General features: G+C 45.2%; 14 non-coding genes across 14 annotated transcripts; all 14 read left to right on the plus strand.

Annotated features, from left to right (window-relative positions):
• The first annotated feature begins 1,346 nt into the window (after window positions 1-1,346).
• trnae-uuc (transfer RNA glutamic acid (anticodon UUC)) lies at window positions 1,347-1,418 on the plus strand. Its single transcript has one exon. It is a non-coding gene; the product is annotated as a tRNA-Glu (tRNA).
• An 869-nt stretch (window positions 1,419-2,287) lies between these two features.
• Window positions 2,288-2,359, plus strand: trnae-cuc (transfer RNA glutamic acid (anticodon CUC)). Its single transcript has one exon. It is a non-coding gene; the product is annotated as a tRNA-Glu (tRNA).
• An 885-nt stretch (window positions 2,360-3,244) lies between these two features.
• trnae-uuc (transfer RNA glutamic acid (anticodon UUC)) lies at window positions 3,245-3,316 on the plus strand. Its single transcript has one exon. It is a non-coding gene; the product is annotated as a tRNA-Glu (tRNA).
• Window positions 3,317-4,184: 868 nt separating this feature from the next.
• Window positions 4,185-4,256, plus strand: trnae-cuc (transfer RNA glutamic acid (anticodon CUC)). The gene has a single exon. It is a non-coding gene; the product is annotated as a tRNA-Glu (tRNA).
• An 885-nt stretch (window positions 4,257-5,141) lies between these two features.
• trnae-uuc (transfer RNA glutamic acid (anticodon UUC)) lies at window positions 5,142-5,213 on the plus strand. The gene has a single exon. It is a non-coding gene; the product is annotated as a tRNA-Glu (tRNA).
• An 868-nt stretch (window positions 5,214-6,081) lies between these two features.
• trnae-cuc (transfer RNA glutamic acid (anticodon CUC)) lies at window positions 6,082-6,153 on the plus strand. Its single transcript has one exon. It is a non-coding gene; the product is annotated as a tRNA-Glu (tRNA).
• Window positions 6,154-7,022: 869 nt separating this feature from the next.
• Window positions 7,023-7,094, plus strand: trnae-cuc (transfer RNA glutamic acid (anticodon CUC)). The gene has a single exon. It is a non-coding gene; the product is annotated as a tRNA-Glu (tRNA).
• An 885-nt stretch (window positions 7,095-7,979) lies between these two features.
• Window positions 7,980-8,051, plus strand: trnae-uuc (transfer RNA glutamic acid (anticodon UUC)). The gene has a single exon. It is a non-coding gene; the product is annotated as a tRNA-Glu (tRNA).
• An 870-nt stretch (window positions 8,052-8,921) lies between these two features.
• trnae-cuc (transfer RNA glutamic acid (anticodon CUC)) lies at window positions 8,922-8,993 on the plus strand. The gene has a single exon. It is a non-coding gene; the product is annotated as a tRNA-Glu (tRNA).
• An 884-nt stretch (window positions 8,994-9,877) lies between these two features.
• Window positions 9,878-9,949, plus strand: trnae-uuc (transfer RNA glutamic acid (anticodon UUC)). Its single transcript has one exon. It is a non-coding gene; the product is annotated as a tRNA-Glu (tRNA).
• A 1,826-nt stretch (window positions 9,950-11,775) lies between these two features.
• trnae-uuc (transfer RNA glutamic acid (anticodon UUC)) lies at window positions 11,776-11,847 on the plus strand. The gene has a single exon. It is a non-coding gene; the product is annotated as a tRNA-Glu (tRNA).
• Window positions 11,848-12,716: 869 nt separating this feature from the next.
• Window positions 12,717-12,788, plus strand: trnae-cuc (transfer RNA glutamic acid (anticodon CUC)). Its single transcript has one exon. It is a non-coding gene; the product is annotated as a tRNA-Glu (tRNA).
• An 884-nt stretch (window positions 12,789-13,672) lies between these two features.
• trnae-uuc (transfer RNA glutamic acid (anticodon UUC)) lies at window positions 13,673-13,744 on the plus strand. The gene has a single exon. It is a non-coding gene; the product is annotated as a tRNA-Glu (tRNA).
• Window positions 13,745-15,570: 1,826 nt separating this feature from the next.
• On the plus strand, window positions 15,571-15,642 carry trnae-uuc (transfer RNA glutamic acid (anticodon UUC)). Its single transcript has one exon. It is a non-coding gene; the product is annotated as a tRNA-Glu (tRNA).
• The last annotated feature ends 2,267 nt before the right edge of the window (window positions 15,643-17,909 follow it).

Consider the following 17,909-nt stretch of genomic DNA (forward strand, 5'->3'; position numbering starts at 1 on the left):
TGAGGCAGTGAGAACATCTCTTGAGCATAAAGACATTCAGTATCTGAAAGAAGCAGGCTGATGAGCTCTTTCAGTTTATTTATCCTGGCATCTGCAAAACCCATCGTCTCTCAAAGTCCATCATCTTTCATCCATTTTGTGTGCATGCCTACCCGAACTTGGTGCTGTCATTGTCTGAACCAGTGTTTTATGTTGTTCGATGACCGTCACAAACACGATGGGCCGAATGGCCTCCCACTGTGCCGTGAATGTTCTATGTTCCAATGTGCTAAAAGAAAATGCCATTTTGGGCGAGCAGCTTTTTTTTGGATCGAAAGAGACCTGAATTTCAAAGGGACAATTAGGAAAGAAAAGGTTGGACTCCTCTCTCGCATGCATCAGCTGTAGATTAGATGGTGGTCTAGTGGTTAGGATTCGGCACTCTCACCGCCGCGGCCCGGGTTCGATTCCCGGTCAGGGTAGATTGCTTTCTTGGTGCTCGTCGTTCTGGTGCCAACGAATGTCCCATCACTGAGCCCAATGCTTGCTCCTGATCAACATTAGCTTTTTCGCCAACATAAATGCTAATCGAGCAGCGGGCAGCCGATCATTCTTTAATCTAACAAGCCATTAGAGCGACATACAATGCACTTTCATGCCTTCTGTAAAATGCCTACATTTCTTTAAAATGTGTTGACGCTGATCAAATTTTGTGGGAAGATTTTTGTTGCCATTTCTCCCAAGATTCGGAAAAGACCTGTTGCTTGTCACTTTAATTGTCGCCAACCTTTAACTGTAGCTCACAGTGTCAGAACAGTAACTGTTCTCATTAGCCATTTATGTCTCTCCTGGCACGACATCTCCTTAACAACACCAACTAATCACAGCACCTCTTTCTTCAAATTGAATTCCAGTGTAAAAAATGAGCGTTTTCAAAGCTAAGGAAGATGTGCAAGATTGGAAGGAGTGTGCGACTGGAGATAATGGGCCTGAGGCAGTGAGAACATCTCTTGAACATTATCAGTACCTGAAAGGAGGGAGATGAGATCTTTGAGTTGATTTCTCCTGGCATCAGCAAAACCCATCGTCCCTCAATTCCCAACATCTTTCATCCATTTCGAGTGCATGCCGACCTGAACTTGGTGCTGTCATTGTCTGAACAAGTGTTTCATGTTCTTCGATGACCGTCGCAGACACGATGGGCCGAATGGCCTCCTTCTGTGCCCTGAATGTTCTGTGTTTCTATGTACGAAAAGAAAATGCCATTTTGGCCGAGCAGCTTGTTTGGGGAAAAAGGGACGTGAAATGCAGAGACAAATAGAAAAAAGAGGCTTGGACTGATGGCCTGCAAGATCGTGCCATGTGCTTCCCTGGTGGTCTAGTGGTTAGGATTCGGCGCTTTCACCGCCGCGGCTCGGGTTCGATTCCCGGTCAGGGAGCGTTATTTCCAAAGTGCTGTTTGTTCTGATGCCAGTGATTGCTCCTGATCGCTATCAGTTTTACACTGCTGTGGTTGCAACAAGGGGCTGCCCATCATTCCTTTATCTCACAACCCATTAGAGTGACACACAATGTACTTTCTTGCCTTCTGTAAAATGCCAGTATTTATTTTTAAAGAGTCGTGATGCTGATCAAAGTTTGTGGGAAGGTTTTTGTTGCCATTTCCAGCAGATTTGGAAAAGATCTGCTGCCTGACACTCTAATTGTCGCCAACCTTTAACTATAGCTCACAGTGTCAGCACAGTCACTGTTTTTTTAGACTTTTATGTCTCTTCTGCCACTACATCTCCTTAACAACACCAGCTGATCACAGCACCGCTTTCTTCAAAATGAGGCCCAGTGTAAAAAAAAATGCACGGTTTCAAAGCGAAGGGAGGTGTGCAAGATTGGAAGGAGTGTGCGACTGGATATAATGGGCCTGAGGCAGTGAGAACATCTCTTGAGCATAAAGACATTCAGTATCTGAAAGAAGCAGGCTGATGAGCTCTTTCAGTTTATTTATCCTGGCATCTGCAAAACCCATCGTCTCTCAAAGTCCATCATCTTTCATCCATTTTGTGTGCATGCCTACCCGAACTTGGTGCTGTCATTGTCTGAACCAGTGTTTTATGTTGTTCGATGACCGTCACAAACACGATGGGCCGAATGGCCTCCCACTGTGCCGTGAATGTTCTATGTTCCAATGCGCTAAAAGAAAATGCCATTTTGGGCGAGCAGCTTTTTTTTGGATCGAAAGAGACCTGAATTTCAAAGGGACAATTAGGAAAGAAAAGGTTGGACTCCTCTCTCGCATGCGTCAGCCGTAGCTTCCCTGGTGGTCTAGTGGTTAGGATTCGGCGCTCTCACCGCCGCGGCCCGGGTTCGATTCCTGGTCAGGGAAGATTGCTTTCTTGGTGCTCGTCGTTCTGGTGCCAACGAATGTCCCATCACTGAGCCCAATGCTTGCTCCTGATCAACATTAGCTTTTTCGCCAACATAAATGCTAATCGAGCAGCGGGCAGCCGATCATTCTTTAATCTAACAAGCCATTAGAGCGACATACAATGCACTTTCATGCCTTCTGTAAAATGCCTACATTTCTTTAAAATGTGTTGACGCTGATCAAAGTTTGTGGGAAGATTTTTGTTGCCATTTCTCCCAAGATTCGGAAAAGACCTGTTGCTTGTCACTTTAATTGTCGCCAACCTTTAACTGTAGCTCACAGTGTCAGAACAGTAACTGTTCTCATTAGCCATTTATGTCTCTCCTGGCACGACATCTCCTTAACAACAGCAACTAATCACAGCACCTCTTTCTTCAAATTGAATTCCAGTGTAAAAAATGAGCGTTTTCAAAGCTAAGGAAGATGTGCAAGATTGGAAGGAGTGTGCGACTGGAGATAATGGGCCTGAGGCAGTGAGAACATCTCTTGAACATTATCAGTACCTGAAAGGAGGGAGATGAGATCTTTGAGTTTATTTCTCCTGGCATCAGCAAAACCCATCGTCCCTCAATGCCCAACATCTTTCATCCATTTCGAGTGCATGCCGACCCGAACTTGGTGCTGTCATTGTCTGAACAAGTGTTTCATGTTCTTCGATGACCGTCGGAGACACGATGGGCCGAATGGCCTCCTTCTGTGCCCTGAATGTTCTGTGTTTCTATGTACGAAAAGAAAATGCCATTTTGGCCGAGCAGCTTGTTTGGGGAGAAAGGGACGTGAAATGCAGAGACAAATAGGAAAAAGAGGCTTGGACTGATGGCCTGCAAGATCGTGCCATGTGCTTCCCTGGTGGTCTAGTGGTTAGGATTCGGCGCTTTCACCGCCACGGCCTGGGTTCGATCCCCGGTCAGGGAATGTTATTTGCAAAGTGCTGTTCGTTCTGATGCCAGTGATTGCTCCTGATCGCTATCAGTTTTACACTGCTGTGGTTGCAACAAGGGGCTGCCCATCATTCCTTTATCTCACAACCCATTAGAGTGACACACAATGTACTTTCTTGCCTTCTGTAAAATGCCAGTATTTATTTTTAAAGTGTCGTGATGCTGATCAAAGTTTGTGGGAAGGTTTTTGTTGCCATTTCTAACAGATTTGGAAAAGATCTGCTGCCTGACACTCTAATTGTCGCCAACCTTTAACTATAGCTCACAGTGTCAGAACAGTCACTGTTTTTTAGACTTTTATGTCTCTTCTGCCACTACATCTCCTTAACAACACCAGCTGATCACAGCACCGCTTTCTTCAAAATGAGGCCCAGTGTAAAAAAAAATGCACGGTTTCAAAGCGAAGGGAGGTGTGCAAGATTGGAAGGAGTGTGCGACTGGATATAATGGGCCTGAGGCAGTGAGAACATCTCTTGAGCATAAAGACATTCAGTATCTGAAAGAAGCAGGCTGATGAGCTCTTTCAGTTTATTTATCCTGGCATCTGCAAAACCCATCGTCTCTCAAAGTCCATCATCTTTCATCCATTTTGTGTGCATGCCTACCCGAACTTGGTGCTGTCATTGTCTGAACCAGTGTTTTATGTTGTTCGATGACCGTCACAAACACGATGGGCCGAATGGCCTCCCACTGTGCCGTGAATGTTCTATGTTCCAATGTGCTAAAAGAAAATGCCATTTTGGGCGAGCAGCTTTTTTTTGGATCGAAAGAGACCTGAATTTCAAAGGGACAATTAGGAAAGAAAAGTTTGGACTCCTCTCTCGCATGCATCAGCCGTAGCTTCCCTGGTGGTCTAGTGGTTAGGATTCGGCGCTCTCACCGCCGCGGCCCGGGTTCGATTCCCGGTCAGGGAAGATTGCTTTCTTGGTGCTCGTTGTTCTGGTGCCAATGAATGTCCCATCACTGAGCCCAATGCTTGCTCCTGATCAACATTAGCTTTTTCGCCAACATAAATGCGAATCGAGCAGCGGGCAGCCGATCATTCTTTAATCTAACAAGCCATTAGAGCGACATACAATGCACTTTCATGCCTTCTGTAAAATGCCTACATTTCTTTAAAATGTGTTGACGCTGATCAAAGTTTGTGGGAAGATTTTTGTTGCCATTTCTCCCAAGATTCGGAAAAGACCTGTTGCTTGTCACTTTAATTGTCGCCAACCTTTAACTGTAGCTCACAGTGTCAGAACAGTAACTGTTCTCATTAGCCATTTATGTCTCTCCTGGCACGACATCTCCTTAACAACACCAACTAATCACAGCAACTGTTTCTTCAAATTGAATTCCAGTGTAAAAAATGAGCGTTTTCAAAGCTAAGGAAGATGTGCAAGATTGGAAGGAGTGTGCGACTGGAGATAATGGGCCTGAGGCAGTGAGAACATCTCTTGAACATTATCAGTACCTGAAAGGAGGGAGATGAGATCTTTGAGTTTATTTCTCCTGGCATCAGCAAAACCCATCGTCCCTCAATGCCCAACATCTTTCATCCATTTCGAGTGCATGCCGACCCGAACTTGGTGCTGTCATTGTCTGAACAAGTGTTTCATGTTCTTCGATGACCGTCGCAGACACGATGGGCCGAATGGCCTCCTTCTGTGCCCTGAATGTTCTGTGTTTCTATGTACGAAAAGAAAATGCCATTTTGGCCGAGCAGCTTGTTTGGGGAGAAAGGGACGTGAAATGAAGAGACAAATAGGAAAAAGAGGCTTGGACTGATGGCCTGCAAGATCGTGCCATGTGCTTCCCTGGTGGTCTAGTGGTTAGGATTCGGCGCTTTCACCGCCGCGGCCCGGGTTCGATTCCCGGTCAGGGAACGTTATTTGCAAAGTGCTGTTCGTTCTGATGCCAGTGATTGCTCCTGATCGCTGTCAGTTTTACACTGCTGTGGTTGCAACAAGGGGCAGCCCATCATTCCTTTATCTCACAACCCATTAGAGTGACACACAATGTACTTTCTTGCCTTCTGTAAAATGCCAGTATTTATTTTTAAAGAGTCGTGACGCTGATCAAAGTTTGTGGGAAGGTTTTTGTTGCCATTTCTAACAGATTTGGAAAAGATCTGCTGCCTGACACTCTAATTGTCGCCAACCTTTAACTATAGCTCACAGTGTCAGCACAGTCACTGTTTTTTAGACTTTTATGTCTCTTCTGCCACTACATCTCCTTAACAACACCAGCTGATCACAGCACCGCTTTCTTCAAAATGAGGCCCAGTGTAAAAAAAAATGCACGGTTTCAAAGCGAAGGGAGGTGTGCAAGCTTGGAATGAGTGTGCGACTGGATATAATGGGCCTGAGGCAGTGAGAACATCTCTTGAGCATAAAGACATTCAGTATCTGAAAGAAGCAGGCTTATGAGCTCTTTCAGTTTATTTATCCTGGCATCTGCAAAACCCATCGTCTCTCAAAGTCCATCATCTTTCATCCATTTTGTGTGCATGCCTACCCGAACTTGGTGCTGTCATTGTCTGAACCAGTGTTTTATGTTGTTCGATGACCGTCACAAACACGATGGGCCGAATGGCCTCCCACTGTGCCGTGAATGTTCTATGTTCCAATGTGCTAAAAGAAAATGCCATTTTGGGCGAGCAGCTTTTTTTTGGATCGAAAGAGACCTGAATTTCAAAGGGACAATTAGGAAAGAAAAGGTTGGACTCCTCTCTCGCATGCATCAGCCGTAGCTTCCCTGGTGGTCTAGTGGTTAGGATTCGGCGTTCTCACCGCCGCGGCCCGAGTTCGATTCCCGGTCAGGGAACGTCACTTGCAAAGTGTTGTTCGTTCTGATGCCAGTGATTGCTCCTGATCGCTATCAGTTTTACACTGCTGTGGTTGCAACAAGGGGCTGCCCATCATTCCTTTATCTCACAACCCATTGGAGTGACACACAATGCACTTTCTTGCCTTCTGTAAAATGCCAGTATTTATTTTTAAAGAGTCGTGACGCTGATCAAAGTTTGTGGGAAGGTTTTTGTTGCCATTTCTAACAGATTTGGAAAAGATCTGCTGCCTGACACTCTAATTGTCGCCAACCTTTAACTATAGCTCACAGTGTCAGCACAGTCACTGTTTTTTTAGACTTTTATGTCTCTTCTGCCACTACATCTCCTTAACAACACCAGCTGATCACAGCACCGCTTTCTTCAAAATGAGGCCCAGTGTAAAAAAAAATGCACGGTTTCAAAGCGAAGGGAGGTGTGCAAGATTGGAAGGAGTGTGCGACTGGATATAATGGGCCTGAGGCAGTGAGAACATCTCTTGAGCATAAAGACATTCAGTATCTGAAAGAAGCAGGCTGATGAGCTCTTTCAGTTTATTTATCCTGGCATCTGCAAAACCCATCGTCTCTCAAAGTCCATCATCTTTCATCCATTTTGTGTGCATGCCTCCCCGAACTTGGTGCTGTCATTGTCTGAACCAGTGTTTTATGTTGTTCGATGACCGTCACAAACACGATGGGCCGAATGGCCTCCCACTGTGCCGTGAATGTTCTATGTTCCAATGTGCTAAAAGAAAATGCCATTTTGGGCGAGCAGCTTTTTTTTGGATTGAAAGAGACCTGAATTTCAAAGGGACAATTAGGAAAGAAAAGGTTGGACTCCTCTCTCGCATGCATCAGCCGTAGCTTCCCTGGTGGTCTAGTGGTTAGGATTCGGCGCTCTCACCGCCGCGGCCCGGGTTCGATTCCCGGTCAGGGAAGATTGCTTTCTTGGTGCTCGTCGTTCTGGTGCCAACGAATGTCCCATCACTGAGCCCAATGCTTGCTCCTGATCAACATTAGCTTTTTCGCCAACATAAATGCTAATCGAGCAGCAGGCAGCCGATCATTCTTTAATCTAACAAGCCATTAGAGCGACATACAATGCACTTTCATGCCTTCTGTAAAATGCCTACATTTCTTTAAAATGTGTTGACGCTGATCAAAGTTTGTGGGAAGATTTTTGTTGCCTTTTCTCCCAAGATTCGGAAAAGACCTGTTGCTTGTCACTTTAATTGTCGCCAACCTTTAACTGTAGCTCACAGTGTCAGAACAGTAACTGTTCTCATTAGCCATTTATGTCTCTCCTGGCACGACATCTCCTTAACAACACCAACTAATCACAGCACCTCTTTCTTCAAATTGAATTCCAGTGTAAAAAATGAGCGTTTTCAAAGCTAAGGAAGATGTGCAAGATTGGAAGGAGTGTGCGACTGGAGATAATGGGCCTGAGGCAGTGAGAACATCTCTTGAACATTATCAGTACCTGAAAGGAGGGAGATGAGATCTTTGAGTTTATTTCTCCTGGCATCAGCAAAACCCATCGTCCCTCAATGCCCAACATCTTTCATCCATTTCGAGTGCATGCCGACCCGAACTTGGTGCTGTCATTGTCTGAACAAGTGTTTCATGTTCTTCGATGACCGTCGCAGACACGATGGGCCGAATGGCCTCCTTCTGTGCCCTGAATGTTCTGTGTTTCTATGTACGAAAAGAAAATGCCATTTTGGCCGAGCAGCTTGTTTGGGGAGAAAGGGACGTGAAATGCAGAGACAAATAGGAAAAAGAGGCTTGGACTGATGGCCTGCAAGATCGTGCCATGTGCTTCCCTGGTGGTCTAGTGGTTAGGATTCGGCGCTTTCACCGCCGCGGCCCGGGTTCGATTCCCGGTCAGGGAACGTTATTTGCAAAGTGCTGTTCGTTCTGATGCCAGTGATTGCTCCTGATCGCTATCAGTTTTACACTGCTGTGGTTGCAACAAGGGGCTGCCCATCATTCCTTTATCTCACAACCCATTAGAGTGACACACAATGTACTTTCTTGCCTTCTGTAAAATGCCAGTATTTATTTTTAAAGAGTCGTGACGCTGATCAAAGTTTGTGGGAAGGTTTTTGTTGCCATTTCTAACAGATTTGGAAAAGATCTGCTGCCTGACACTCTAATTGTCGCCAACCTTTAACTATAGCTCACAGTGTCAGCACAGTCACTGTTTTTTTAGACTTTTATGTCTCTTCTGCCACTACATCTCCTTAACAACACCAACTGATCACAGCACCGCTTTCTTCAAAATGAGGCCCAGTGTAAAAAAAAAATGCACGGTTTCAAAGCGAAGGGAGGTGTGCAAGATTGGAAGGAGTGTGCGACTGGATATAATGGGCCTGAGGCAGTGAGAACATCTCTTGAGCATAAAGACATTCAGTATCTGAAAGAAGCAGGCTGATGAGCTCTTTCAGTTTATTTATCCTGGCATCTGCAAAACCCATCGTCTCTCAAAGTCCATCATCTTTCATCCATTTTGTGTGCATGCCTACCCGAACTTGGTGCTGTCATTGTCTGAACCAGTGTTTTATGTTGTTCGATGACCGTCACAAACACGATGGGCCGAATGGCCTCCCACTGTGCCGTGAATGTTCTATGTTCCAATGTGCTAAAAGAAAATGCCATTTTGGGCGAGCAGCTTTTTTTTGGATCGAAAGAGACCTGAATTTCAAAGGGACAATTAGGAAAGAAAAGGTTGGACTCCTCTCTCGCATGCATCAGCCGTAGCTTCCCTGGTGGTCTAGTGGTTAGGATTCGGTGCTCTCACCGCCGCGGCCCGGGTTCTATTCCCGGTCAGGGACGATTGCTTTCTTGGTGCTCGTCGTTCTGGTGCCAACGAATGTCCCATCACTGAGCCCAATGCTTGCTCCTGATCAACATTAGCTTTTTCGCCAACATAAATGCTAATCGAGCAGCGGGCAGCCGATCATTCTTTAATCTAACAAGCCATTCGAGCGACATACAATGCACTTTCATGCCTTCTGTAAAATGCCTACATTTCTTTAAAATGTGTTGACGCTGATCAAAGTTTGTGGGAAGATTTTTTTTGCCATTTCTCCCAAGATTCGGAAAAGACCTGTTGCTTGTCACTTTAATTGTCGCCAACCTTTATCTGTAGCTCACAGTGTCAGAACAGTAACTGTTCTCATTAGCCATTTATGTCTCTCCTGGCACGACATCTCCTTAACAACACCAACTAATCACAGCACCTCTTTCTTCAAATTGAATTCCAGTGTAAAAAATGAGCGTTTTCAAAGCTAAGGAAGATGTGCAAGATTGGAAGGAGTGTGCGACTGGAGATAATGGGCCTGAGGCAGTGAGAACATCTCTTGAACATTATCAGTACCTGAAAGGAGGGAGATGAGATCTTTGAGTTTATTTCTCCTGGCATCAGCAAAACCCATCGTCCCTCAATGCCCAACATCTTTCATCCATTTCGAGTGCATGCCGACCCGAACTTGGTGCTGTCATTGTCTGAACAAGTGTTTCATGTTCTTCGATGACCGTCGCAGACACGATGGGCCGAATGGCCTCCTTCTGTGCCCTGAATGTTCTGTGTTTCTATGTACGAAAAGAAAATGCCATTTTGGCCGAGCAGCTTGTTTGGGGAGAAGGGGACGTGAAATGCAGAGACAAATAGGAAAAAAGGCTTGGACTGATGGCCTGCAAAATCGTGCCATGTGCTTCCCTGGTGGTCCAGTGGTTAGGATTCGGCGCTTTCACCGCCGCGGCCTGGGTTCGATTCCCGGTCAGGAAACGTTATTTGCAAAGTGCTGTTTGTTCTGATGCCAGTGATTGCTCCTGATCGCTATCAGTTTTACACTGCTGTGGTTGCAACAAGGGGCTGCCCATCATTCCTTTATCTCACAACCCATTAGAGTGACACACAATGTACTTTCTTGCCTTCTGTAAAATGCCAGTATTTATTTTTAAAGAGTCGTGACGCTGATCAAAGTTTGTGGGAAGGTTTTTGTTGCCATTTCTAACAGATTTGGAAAAGATCTGCTGCCTGACACTCTAATTGTCGCCAACCTTTAACTATAGCTCACAGTGTCAGCACAGTCACTGTTTTTTTAGACTTTTATGTCTCTTCTGCCACTACATCTCCTTAACAACACCAGCTGATCACAGCACCGCTTTCTTCAAAATGAGGCCCAGTGTAAAAAAAAATGCACGGTTTCAAAGCGAAAGGAGGTGTGCAAGATTGGAAGGAGTGTGCGACTGGATATAATGGGCCTGAGGCAGTGAGAACATCTCTTGAGCATAAAGACATTCAGTATCTGAAAGAAGCAGGCTGATGAGCTCTTTCAGTTTATTTATCCTGGCATCTGCAAAACCCATCGTCTCTCAAAGTCCATCATCTTTCATCCATTTTGTGTGCATGCCTACCCGAACTTGGTGCTGTCATTGTCTGAACCAGTGTTTTATGTTGTTCGATGACCGTCACAAACACGATGGGCCGAATGGCCTCCCACTGTGCCGTGAATGTTCTATGTTCCAATGTGCTAAAAGAAAATGCCATTTTGGGCGAGCAGCTTTTTTTTGGATCGAAAGAGACCTGAATTTCAAAGGGACAATTAGGAAAGAAAAGGTTGGACTCCTCTCTCGCATGCATCAGCCGTAGCTTCCCTGGTGGTCTCGTGGTTAGGATTCGGCGCTCTCACCGCCGCGGCCCGGGTTCTATTCCCGGTCAGGGAAGATTGCTTTCTTGGTGCTCGTTGTTCTGATGCCAACGAATGTCCCATCACTGAGCCCAATGCTTGCTCCTGATCAACATCAGCTTTTTCGCCAACATAAATGCTAATCGAGCAGCGGGCAGCCGATCATTCTTTAATCTAACAAGCCATTAGAGCGACATACAATGCACTTTCATGCCTTCTGTAAAATGCCTACATTTCTTTAAAATGTGTTGACGCTGATCAAAGTTTGTGGGAAGATTTTTGTTGCCATTTCTCCCAAGATTCGGAAAAGACCTGTTGCTTGTCACTTTAATTGTCGCCAACCTTTAACTGTAGCTCACAGTGTCAGAACAGTAACTGTTCTCATTAGCCATTTATGTCTCTCCTCGCACGACATCTCCTTAACAACACCAACTAATCACAGCACCTCTTTCTTCAAATTTAATTCCAGTGTAAAAAATGAGCGTTTTCAAAGCTAAGGAAGATGTGCAAGATTGGAAGGAGTGTGCGACTGGAGATAATGGGCCTGAGGCAGTGAGAACATTTCTTGAACATTATCAGTACCTGAAAGGAGGGAGATGAGATCTTTGAGTTTATTTCTCCTGGCATCAGCAAAACCCATCGTCCCTCAATGCCCAACATCTTTCATCCATTTCGAGTGCATACCGACCCGAACTTGGTGCTGTCATTGTCTGAACAAGTGTTTCATGTTCTTCGATGACCGTCGCAGACACGATGGGCCGAATGGCCTCCTTCTGTGCCCTGAATGTTCTGTGTTTCTATGTACGAAAAGAAAATGCCATTTTGGCCGAGCAGCTTGTTTGGGGAGAAAGGGACGTGAATTGCAGAGACAAATAGGAAAAAGAGGCTTGGACTGATGACCTGCAAGATCGTGCCATGTGCTTCCCTGGTGGTCTAGTGGTTAGGATTCGGCGCTTTCACCGCCGCGGCCCGGGTTTGATTTCCGGTCAGGGAACGTTACTTGTGAAGTGCTGTTCGTTCTGATGCCAGTGATTGCTCCTGATCGCTATCAGTTTTACACTGCTGTGGTTGCAACAAGGGGCTGCCCATCATTCCTTTATCTCACAACCCATTCGAGTGACACACAATGTACTTTCTTGCCTTTTGTAAAATGCCAGTATTTATTTTTAAAGAGTCGTGACGCTGATCAAAGTTTGTGGGAAGGTTTTTGTTGCCATTTCTAACAGATTTGGAAAAGATCTGCTGCCTGACACTCTAATTGTCGCCAACCTTTAACTATAGCTCAGAGTGTCAGAACAGTCTCTGTTTTTTTAGACTTTTATGTCTCTTCTGCCACTACATCTCCTTAACAACACCAGCTGATCACAGCACCGCTTTGTTCAAAATGAGGCCCAGTGTAAAAAAAAATGCACGGTTTCAAAGCGAAGGGAGGTGTGCAAGATTGGAAGGAGTGTGCGACTGGATATAATGGGCCTGAGGCAGTGAGAACATCTCTTGAGCATAAAGACATTCAGTATCTGAAAGAAGCAGGCTGATGAGCTCTTTCAGTTTATTTATCCTGGCATCTGCAAAACCCATCGTCTCTCAAAGTCCATCATCTTTCATCCATTTTGTGTGCATGCCTACCCGAACTTGGTGCTGTCATTGTCTGAACCAGTGTTTTATGTTGTTCGATGACCGTCACAAACACGATGGGCCGAATGGCCTCCCACTGTGCCGTGAATGTTCTATGTTCCAATGTGCTAAAAGAAAATGCCATTTTGGGCGAGCAGCTTTTTTTTGGATCGAAAGAGACCTGAATTTCAAAGGGACAATTAGGAAAGAAAAGGTTGGACTCCTCTCTCGCATGCATCAGCCGTAGCTTCCCTGGTGGTCTCGTGGTTAGGATTCGGCGCTCTCACCGCCGCGGCCCGGGTTCGATTCCCGGTCAGGGAAGATTGCTTTCTTGGTGCTCGTCGTTCTGGTGCCAACGAATGTCCCATCACTGAGCCCAATGCTTGCTCCTGATCAACATTAGCTTTTTCGCCAACATAAATGCTAATCGAGCAGCGGGCAGCCGATCATTCTTTAATCTAACAAGCCATTCGAGCGACATACAATGCACTTTCATGCCTTCTGTAAAATGCCTACATTTCTTTAAAATGTGTTGACGCTGATCAAAGTTTGTGGGAAGATTTTTTTTGCCATTTCTCCCAAGATTCGGAAAAGACCTGTTGCTTGTCACTTTAATTGTCGCCAACCTTTATCTGTAGCTCACAGTGTCAGAACAGTAACTGTTCTCATTAGCCATTTATGTCTCTCCTGGCACGACATCTCCTTAACAACACCAACTAATCACAGCACCTCTTTCTTCAAATTGAATTCCAGTGTAAAAAATGAGCGTTTTCAAAGCTAAGGAAGATGTGCAAGATTGGAAGGAGTGTGCGACTGGAGATAATGGGCCTGAGGCAGTGAGAACATCTCTTGAACATTATCAGTACCTGAAAGGAGGGAGATGAGATCTTTGAGTTTATTTCTCCTGGCATCAGCAAAACCCATCGTCCCTCAATGCCCAACATCTTTCATCCATTTCGAGTGCATGCCGACCCGAACTTGGTGCTGTCATTGTCTGAACAAGTGTTTCATGTTCTTCGATGACCGTCGCAGACACGATGGGCCGAATGGCCTCCTTCTGTGCCCTGAATGTTCTGTGTTTCTATGTACGAAAAGAAAATGCCATTTTGGCCGAGCAGCTTGTTTGGGGAGAAGGGGACGTGAAATGCAGAGACAAATAGGAAAAAAGGCTTGGACTGATGGCCTGCAAAATCGTGCCATGTGCTTCCCTGGTGGTCCAGTGGTTAGGATTCGGCGCTTTCACCGCCGCGGCCCGGGTTCGATTCCCGGTCAGGGAACGTTATTTGCAAAGTGCTGTTTGTTCTGATGCCAGTGATTGCTCCTGATCGCTATCAGTTTTACACTGCTGTGTTTGCAACAAGGGGCTGCCCATCATTCCTTTATCTCACAACCCATTCGAGTGACACACAATGTACTTTCTTGCCTTCTGTAAAATGCCAGTATTTATTTTTAAAGAGTCGTGACGCTGATCAAAGTTTGTGGGAAGGTTTTTGTTGCCATTTCTAACAGATTTGGAAAAGATCTGCTGCCTGACACTCTAATTGTCGCCAACCTTTAACTATAGCTCACAGTGTCAGCACAGTCACTGTTTTTTTAGACTTTTATGTCTCTTCTGCCACTACATCTCCTTAACAACACCAGCTGATCACAGCACCGCTTTCTTCAAAATGAGGCCCAGTGTAAAAAAAAATGCACGGTTTCAAAGCGAAAGGAGGTGTGCAAGATTGGAAGGAGTGTGCGACTGGATATAATGGGCCTGAGGCAGTGAGAACATCTCTTGAGCATAAAGACATTCAGTATCTGAAAGAAGCAGGCTGATGAGCTCTTTCAGTTTATTTATCCTGGCATCTGCAAAACCCATCGTCTCTCAAAGTCCATCATCTTTCATCCATTTTGTGTGCATGCCTACCCGAACTTGGTGCTGTCATTGTCTGAACCAGTGTTTTATGTTGTTCGATGACCGTCACAAACACGATGGGCCGAATGGCCTCCCACTGTGCCGTGAATGTTCTATGTTCCAATGTGCTAAAAGAAAATGCCATTTTGGGCGAGCAGCTTTTTTTTGGATCGAAAGAGACCTGAATTTCAAAGGGACAATTAGGAAAGAAAAGGTTGGACTCCTCTCTCGCATGCATCAGCCGTAGCTTCCCTGGTGGTCTCGTGGTTAGGATTCGGCGCTCTCACCGCCGCGGCCCGGGTTCTATTCCCGGTCAGTGAAGATTGCTTTCTTGGTGCTCGTTGTTCTGATGCCAACGAATGTCCCATCACTGAGCCCAATGCTTGCTCCTGATCAACATTAGCTTTTTCGCCAACATAAATGCTAATCGAGCAGCGGGCAGCCGATCATTCTTTAATCTAACAAGCCATTAGAGCGACATACAATGCACTTTCATGCCTTCTGTAAAATGCCTACATTTCTTTAAAATGTGTTGACGCTGATCAAAGTTTGTGGGAAGATTTTTGTTGCCATTTCTCCCAAGATTCGGAAAAGACCTGTTGCTTGTCACTTTAATTGTCGCCAACCTTTAACTGTAGCTCACAGTGTCAGAACAGTAACTGTTCTCATTAGCCATTTATGTCTCTCCTGGCACGACATCTCCTTAACAACACCAACTAATCACAGCACCTCTTTCTTCAAATTGAATTCCAGTGTAAAAAATGAGCGTTTTCAAAGCTAAGGAAGATGTGCAAGATTGGAAGGAGTGTGCGACTGGAGATAATGGGCCTGAGGCAGTGAGAACATCTCTTGAACATTATCAGTACCTGAAAGGAGGGAGATGAGATCTTTGAGTTTATTTCTCCTGGCATCAGCAAAACCCATCGTCCCTCAATGCCCAACATCTTTCATCCATTTCGAGTGCATGCCGACCCGAACTTGGTGCTGTCATTGTCTGAACAAGTGTTTCATGTTCTTCGATGACCGTCGCAGACACGATGGGCCGAATGGCCTCCTTCTGTGCCCTGAATGTTCTGTGTTTCTATGTACGAAAAGAAAATGCCATTTTGGCCGAGCAGCTTGTTTGGGGAGAAAGGGACGTGAATTGCAGAGACAAATAGGAAAAAGAGGCTTGGACTGATGGCCTGCAAGATCGTGCCATGTGCTTCCCTGGTGGTCTAGTGGTTAGGATTCGGCGCTTTCACCGCCGCGGCCTGGGTTTGATTTCCGGTCAGGGAACGTTACTTGTGAAGTGCTGTTCGTTCTGATGCCAGTGATTGCTCCTGATCGCTATCAGTTTTACACTGCTGTGGTTGCAACAAGGGGCTGCCCATCATTCCTTTATCTCACAACCCATTAGAGTGACACACAATGTACTTTCTTGCCTTTTGTAAAATGCCAGTATTTATTTTTAAAGAGTCGTGACGCTGATCAAAGTTTGTGGGAAGGTTTTTGTTGCCATTTCTAACAGATTTGGAAAAGATCTGCTGCCTGACACTCTAATTGTCGCCAACCTTTAACTATAGCTCACAGTGTCAGAACAGTCTCTGTTAAATAAGTCTTTTATGTCTCTTCTGCCACTACATCTCCTTAACAACACCAGCTGATCACAGCACCGCTTTCTTCAAAATGAGGCCCAGTGTAAAAAAATGCAAGGTTTCAAAGCGAAGGGAGGTGTGCAAGATTGGAAGGAGTGTGCGACTGGAGATAATGGGCAGTGAGAACATCTCTTGAGCACAAAGACATTCAGTATCTGAAAGAAGCAGGCTGATGAGCTCTTTCAGTTTATTTATCCTGGCATCTGCAAAACCCATCGTCTCCCAAAGTCCATCATCTTTCATCCATTTTGTGTGCATGCCTACCCGAACTTGGTGCTGTCATTGTCTGAACCAGTGTTTTATGTTGTTCGATGACCGTCACATACACGATGGGCCGAATGGCCTCCCGCTGTGCCGTGAATGTTCCATGTTCCGATGTACTAAAAGAAAATGCCATTTTGGGCCAGCAGCTTTTTTTTGGATCGAAAGAGACCTGAATTTCAAAGGGACAATTAGGAAAGAAAAGGTTGGACTCCTCTCTCGCATGCATCAGCCGTAGCTTCCCTGGTGGTCTAGTGGTTCGGATTCGGCGCTCTCACCGCCACGGCCCGGGTTCGATTCCCGTTCAGGGAACATTGCTTTCTTGGTGCTCATCGTTCTGGTCCCAACGAATGTCCCACCACTGAGCCCAATGCTTGTTCCTGATCAACATTAGCTTTTTCGCCACCATAAATGCTAATCGAGCAGCGGGCAGCCGATCATTCTTTAATCTAACAAGCCATTCGAGCGACACACAATGCACTTTGATGCCTTCTGTAAAATGCCTATTTTTCTTTAAAAAGTGTTGACGCTGATCAAAGTTTGTGGGAAGATTTTCTGTCTGAAGATGCTGTCAACATTGGGTCATTGGGAGTCTCATGGTCGCGTGTAACGCAAATTAAACCACTTGGAACACAAAAGGGGGAAATGAGAAAAAATCAGGAGTGAGACACATTATTCCATCGTACAAATTATTTTGTTTTCACTGTCTCTATAAAAAGACTGTCTGAATGGTATTGTCTCTTTAAAAGCCTTTGTCAATATTTCGATGCTGTTGGCTGTCGCTCCGTTTCCTTCCCTCAAGTTTAAAGGATCTACTGCTGTCTCTGTGATAACAATCTGATGAAATCTAGTGGAATGGACTATAGCATTGTTGCACAGTGTTAAAGTCAGAGTAGACGACTTCGAAAAAAAAATCTGGGTTTAGTTGTATTCGGAACTTTGAGCATGTTTAGCAGACACGAAATCTTTATAAGAGAAGAATGGAATGTTGCTCTTCTTCATTTGGCAAAGTTTTTTTTTTAAGTTAACTTGAAAGCTGTGAACGGCTGTGTGGCACAGGTTGGTGATGCCTGTGTCCGTCTTCTTCCTGCTAAGAAGTTGACGGCTTCCACAAAAAATTGTGTATCTTTTGTTTTTGGTTTCTAGTATGTGCTTGACTCTGCTTGAACCTTGTCAACAATCAGAAGAAGGAGAAAATGTTGAAGTGAACGATGAAAACGTTGTTACTCTTACAGATGAGCGCTAATAAAGAATCCCTGGTCGTGAATCGAGCCACGATCCAATGCGATTGAGAGAAATGGCATCGTGGTTATACTCTCTTGTCTGTGGTATGTTTTTGCTCATGGTTGGTTTACAATGGTACTGAATAAAACTCTCACCTATGAAACGTTTGCCTTTGTCCAACCGAGCCTTGTTATCCATCGGGCTGAATGGGTGGAAGAAGTAAATGATCACTGTCGTATCTCTGGGACTGCTTTTACCGATGTGACCCGAGATGAGTCTTTGTGTTGGTATAATTGCTCGGTGAAATGCTTTGAGAATCAATGAATCAGTTTTGGACGGCAGAGTTAAGGTCCTTACAACAATGGAATGCGGGGACAATATTATATTTCTGTTATGTTTGCGCCAGGGTGCTTACGGTGTAAA

The sequence above is a fragment of the Heptranchias perlo genome, chromosome 2 (genome assembly GCF_035084215.1).
Source record: "Heptranchias perlo isolate sHepPer1 chromosome 2, sHepPer1.hap1, whole genome shotgun sequence".
Lineage (NCBI taxonomy): Eukaryota > Metazoa > Chordata > Chondrichthyes > Hexanchiformes > Hexanchidae > Heptranchias > Heptranchias perlo.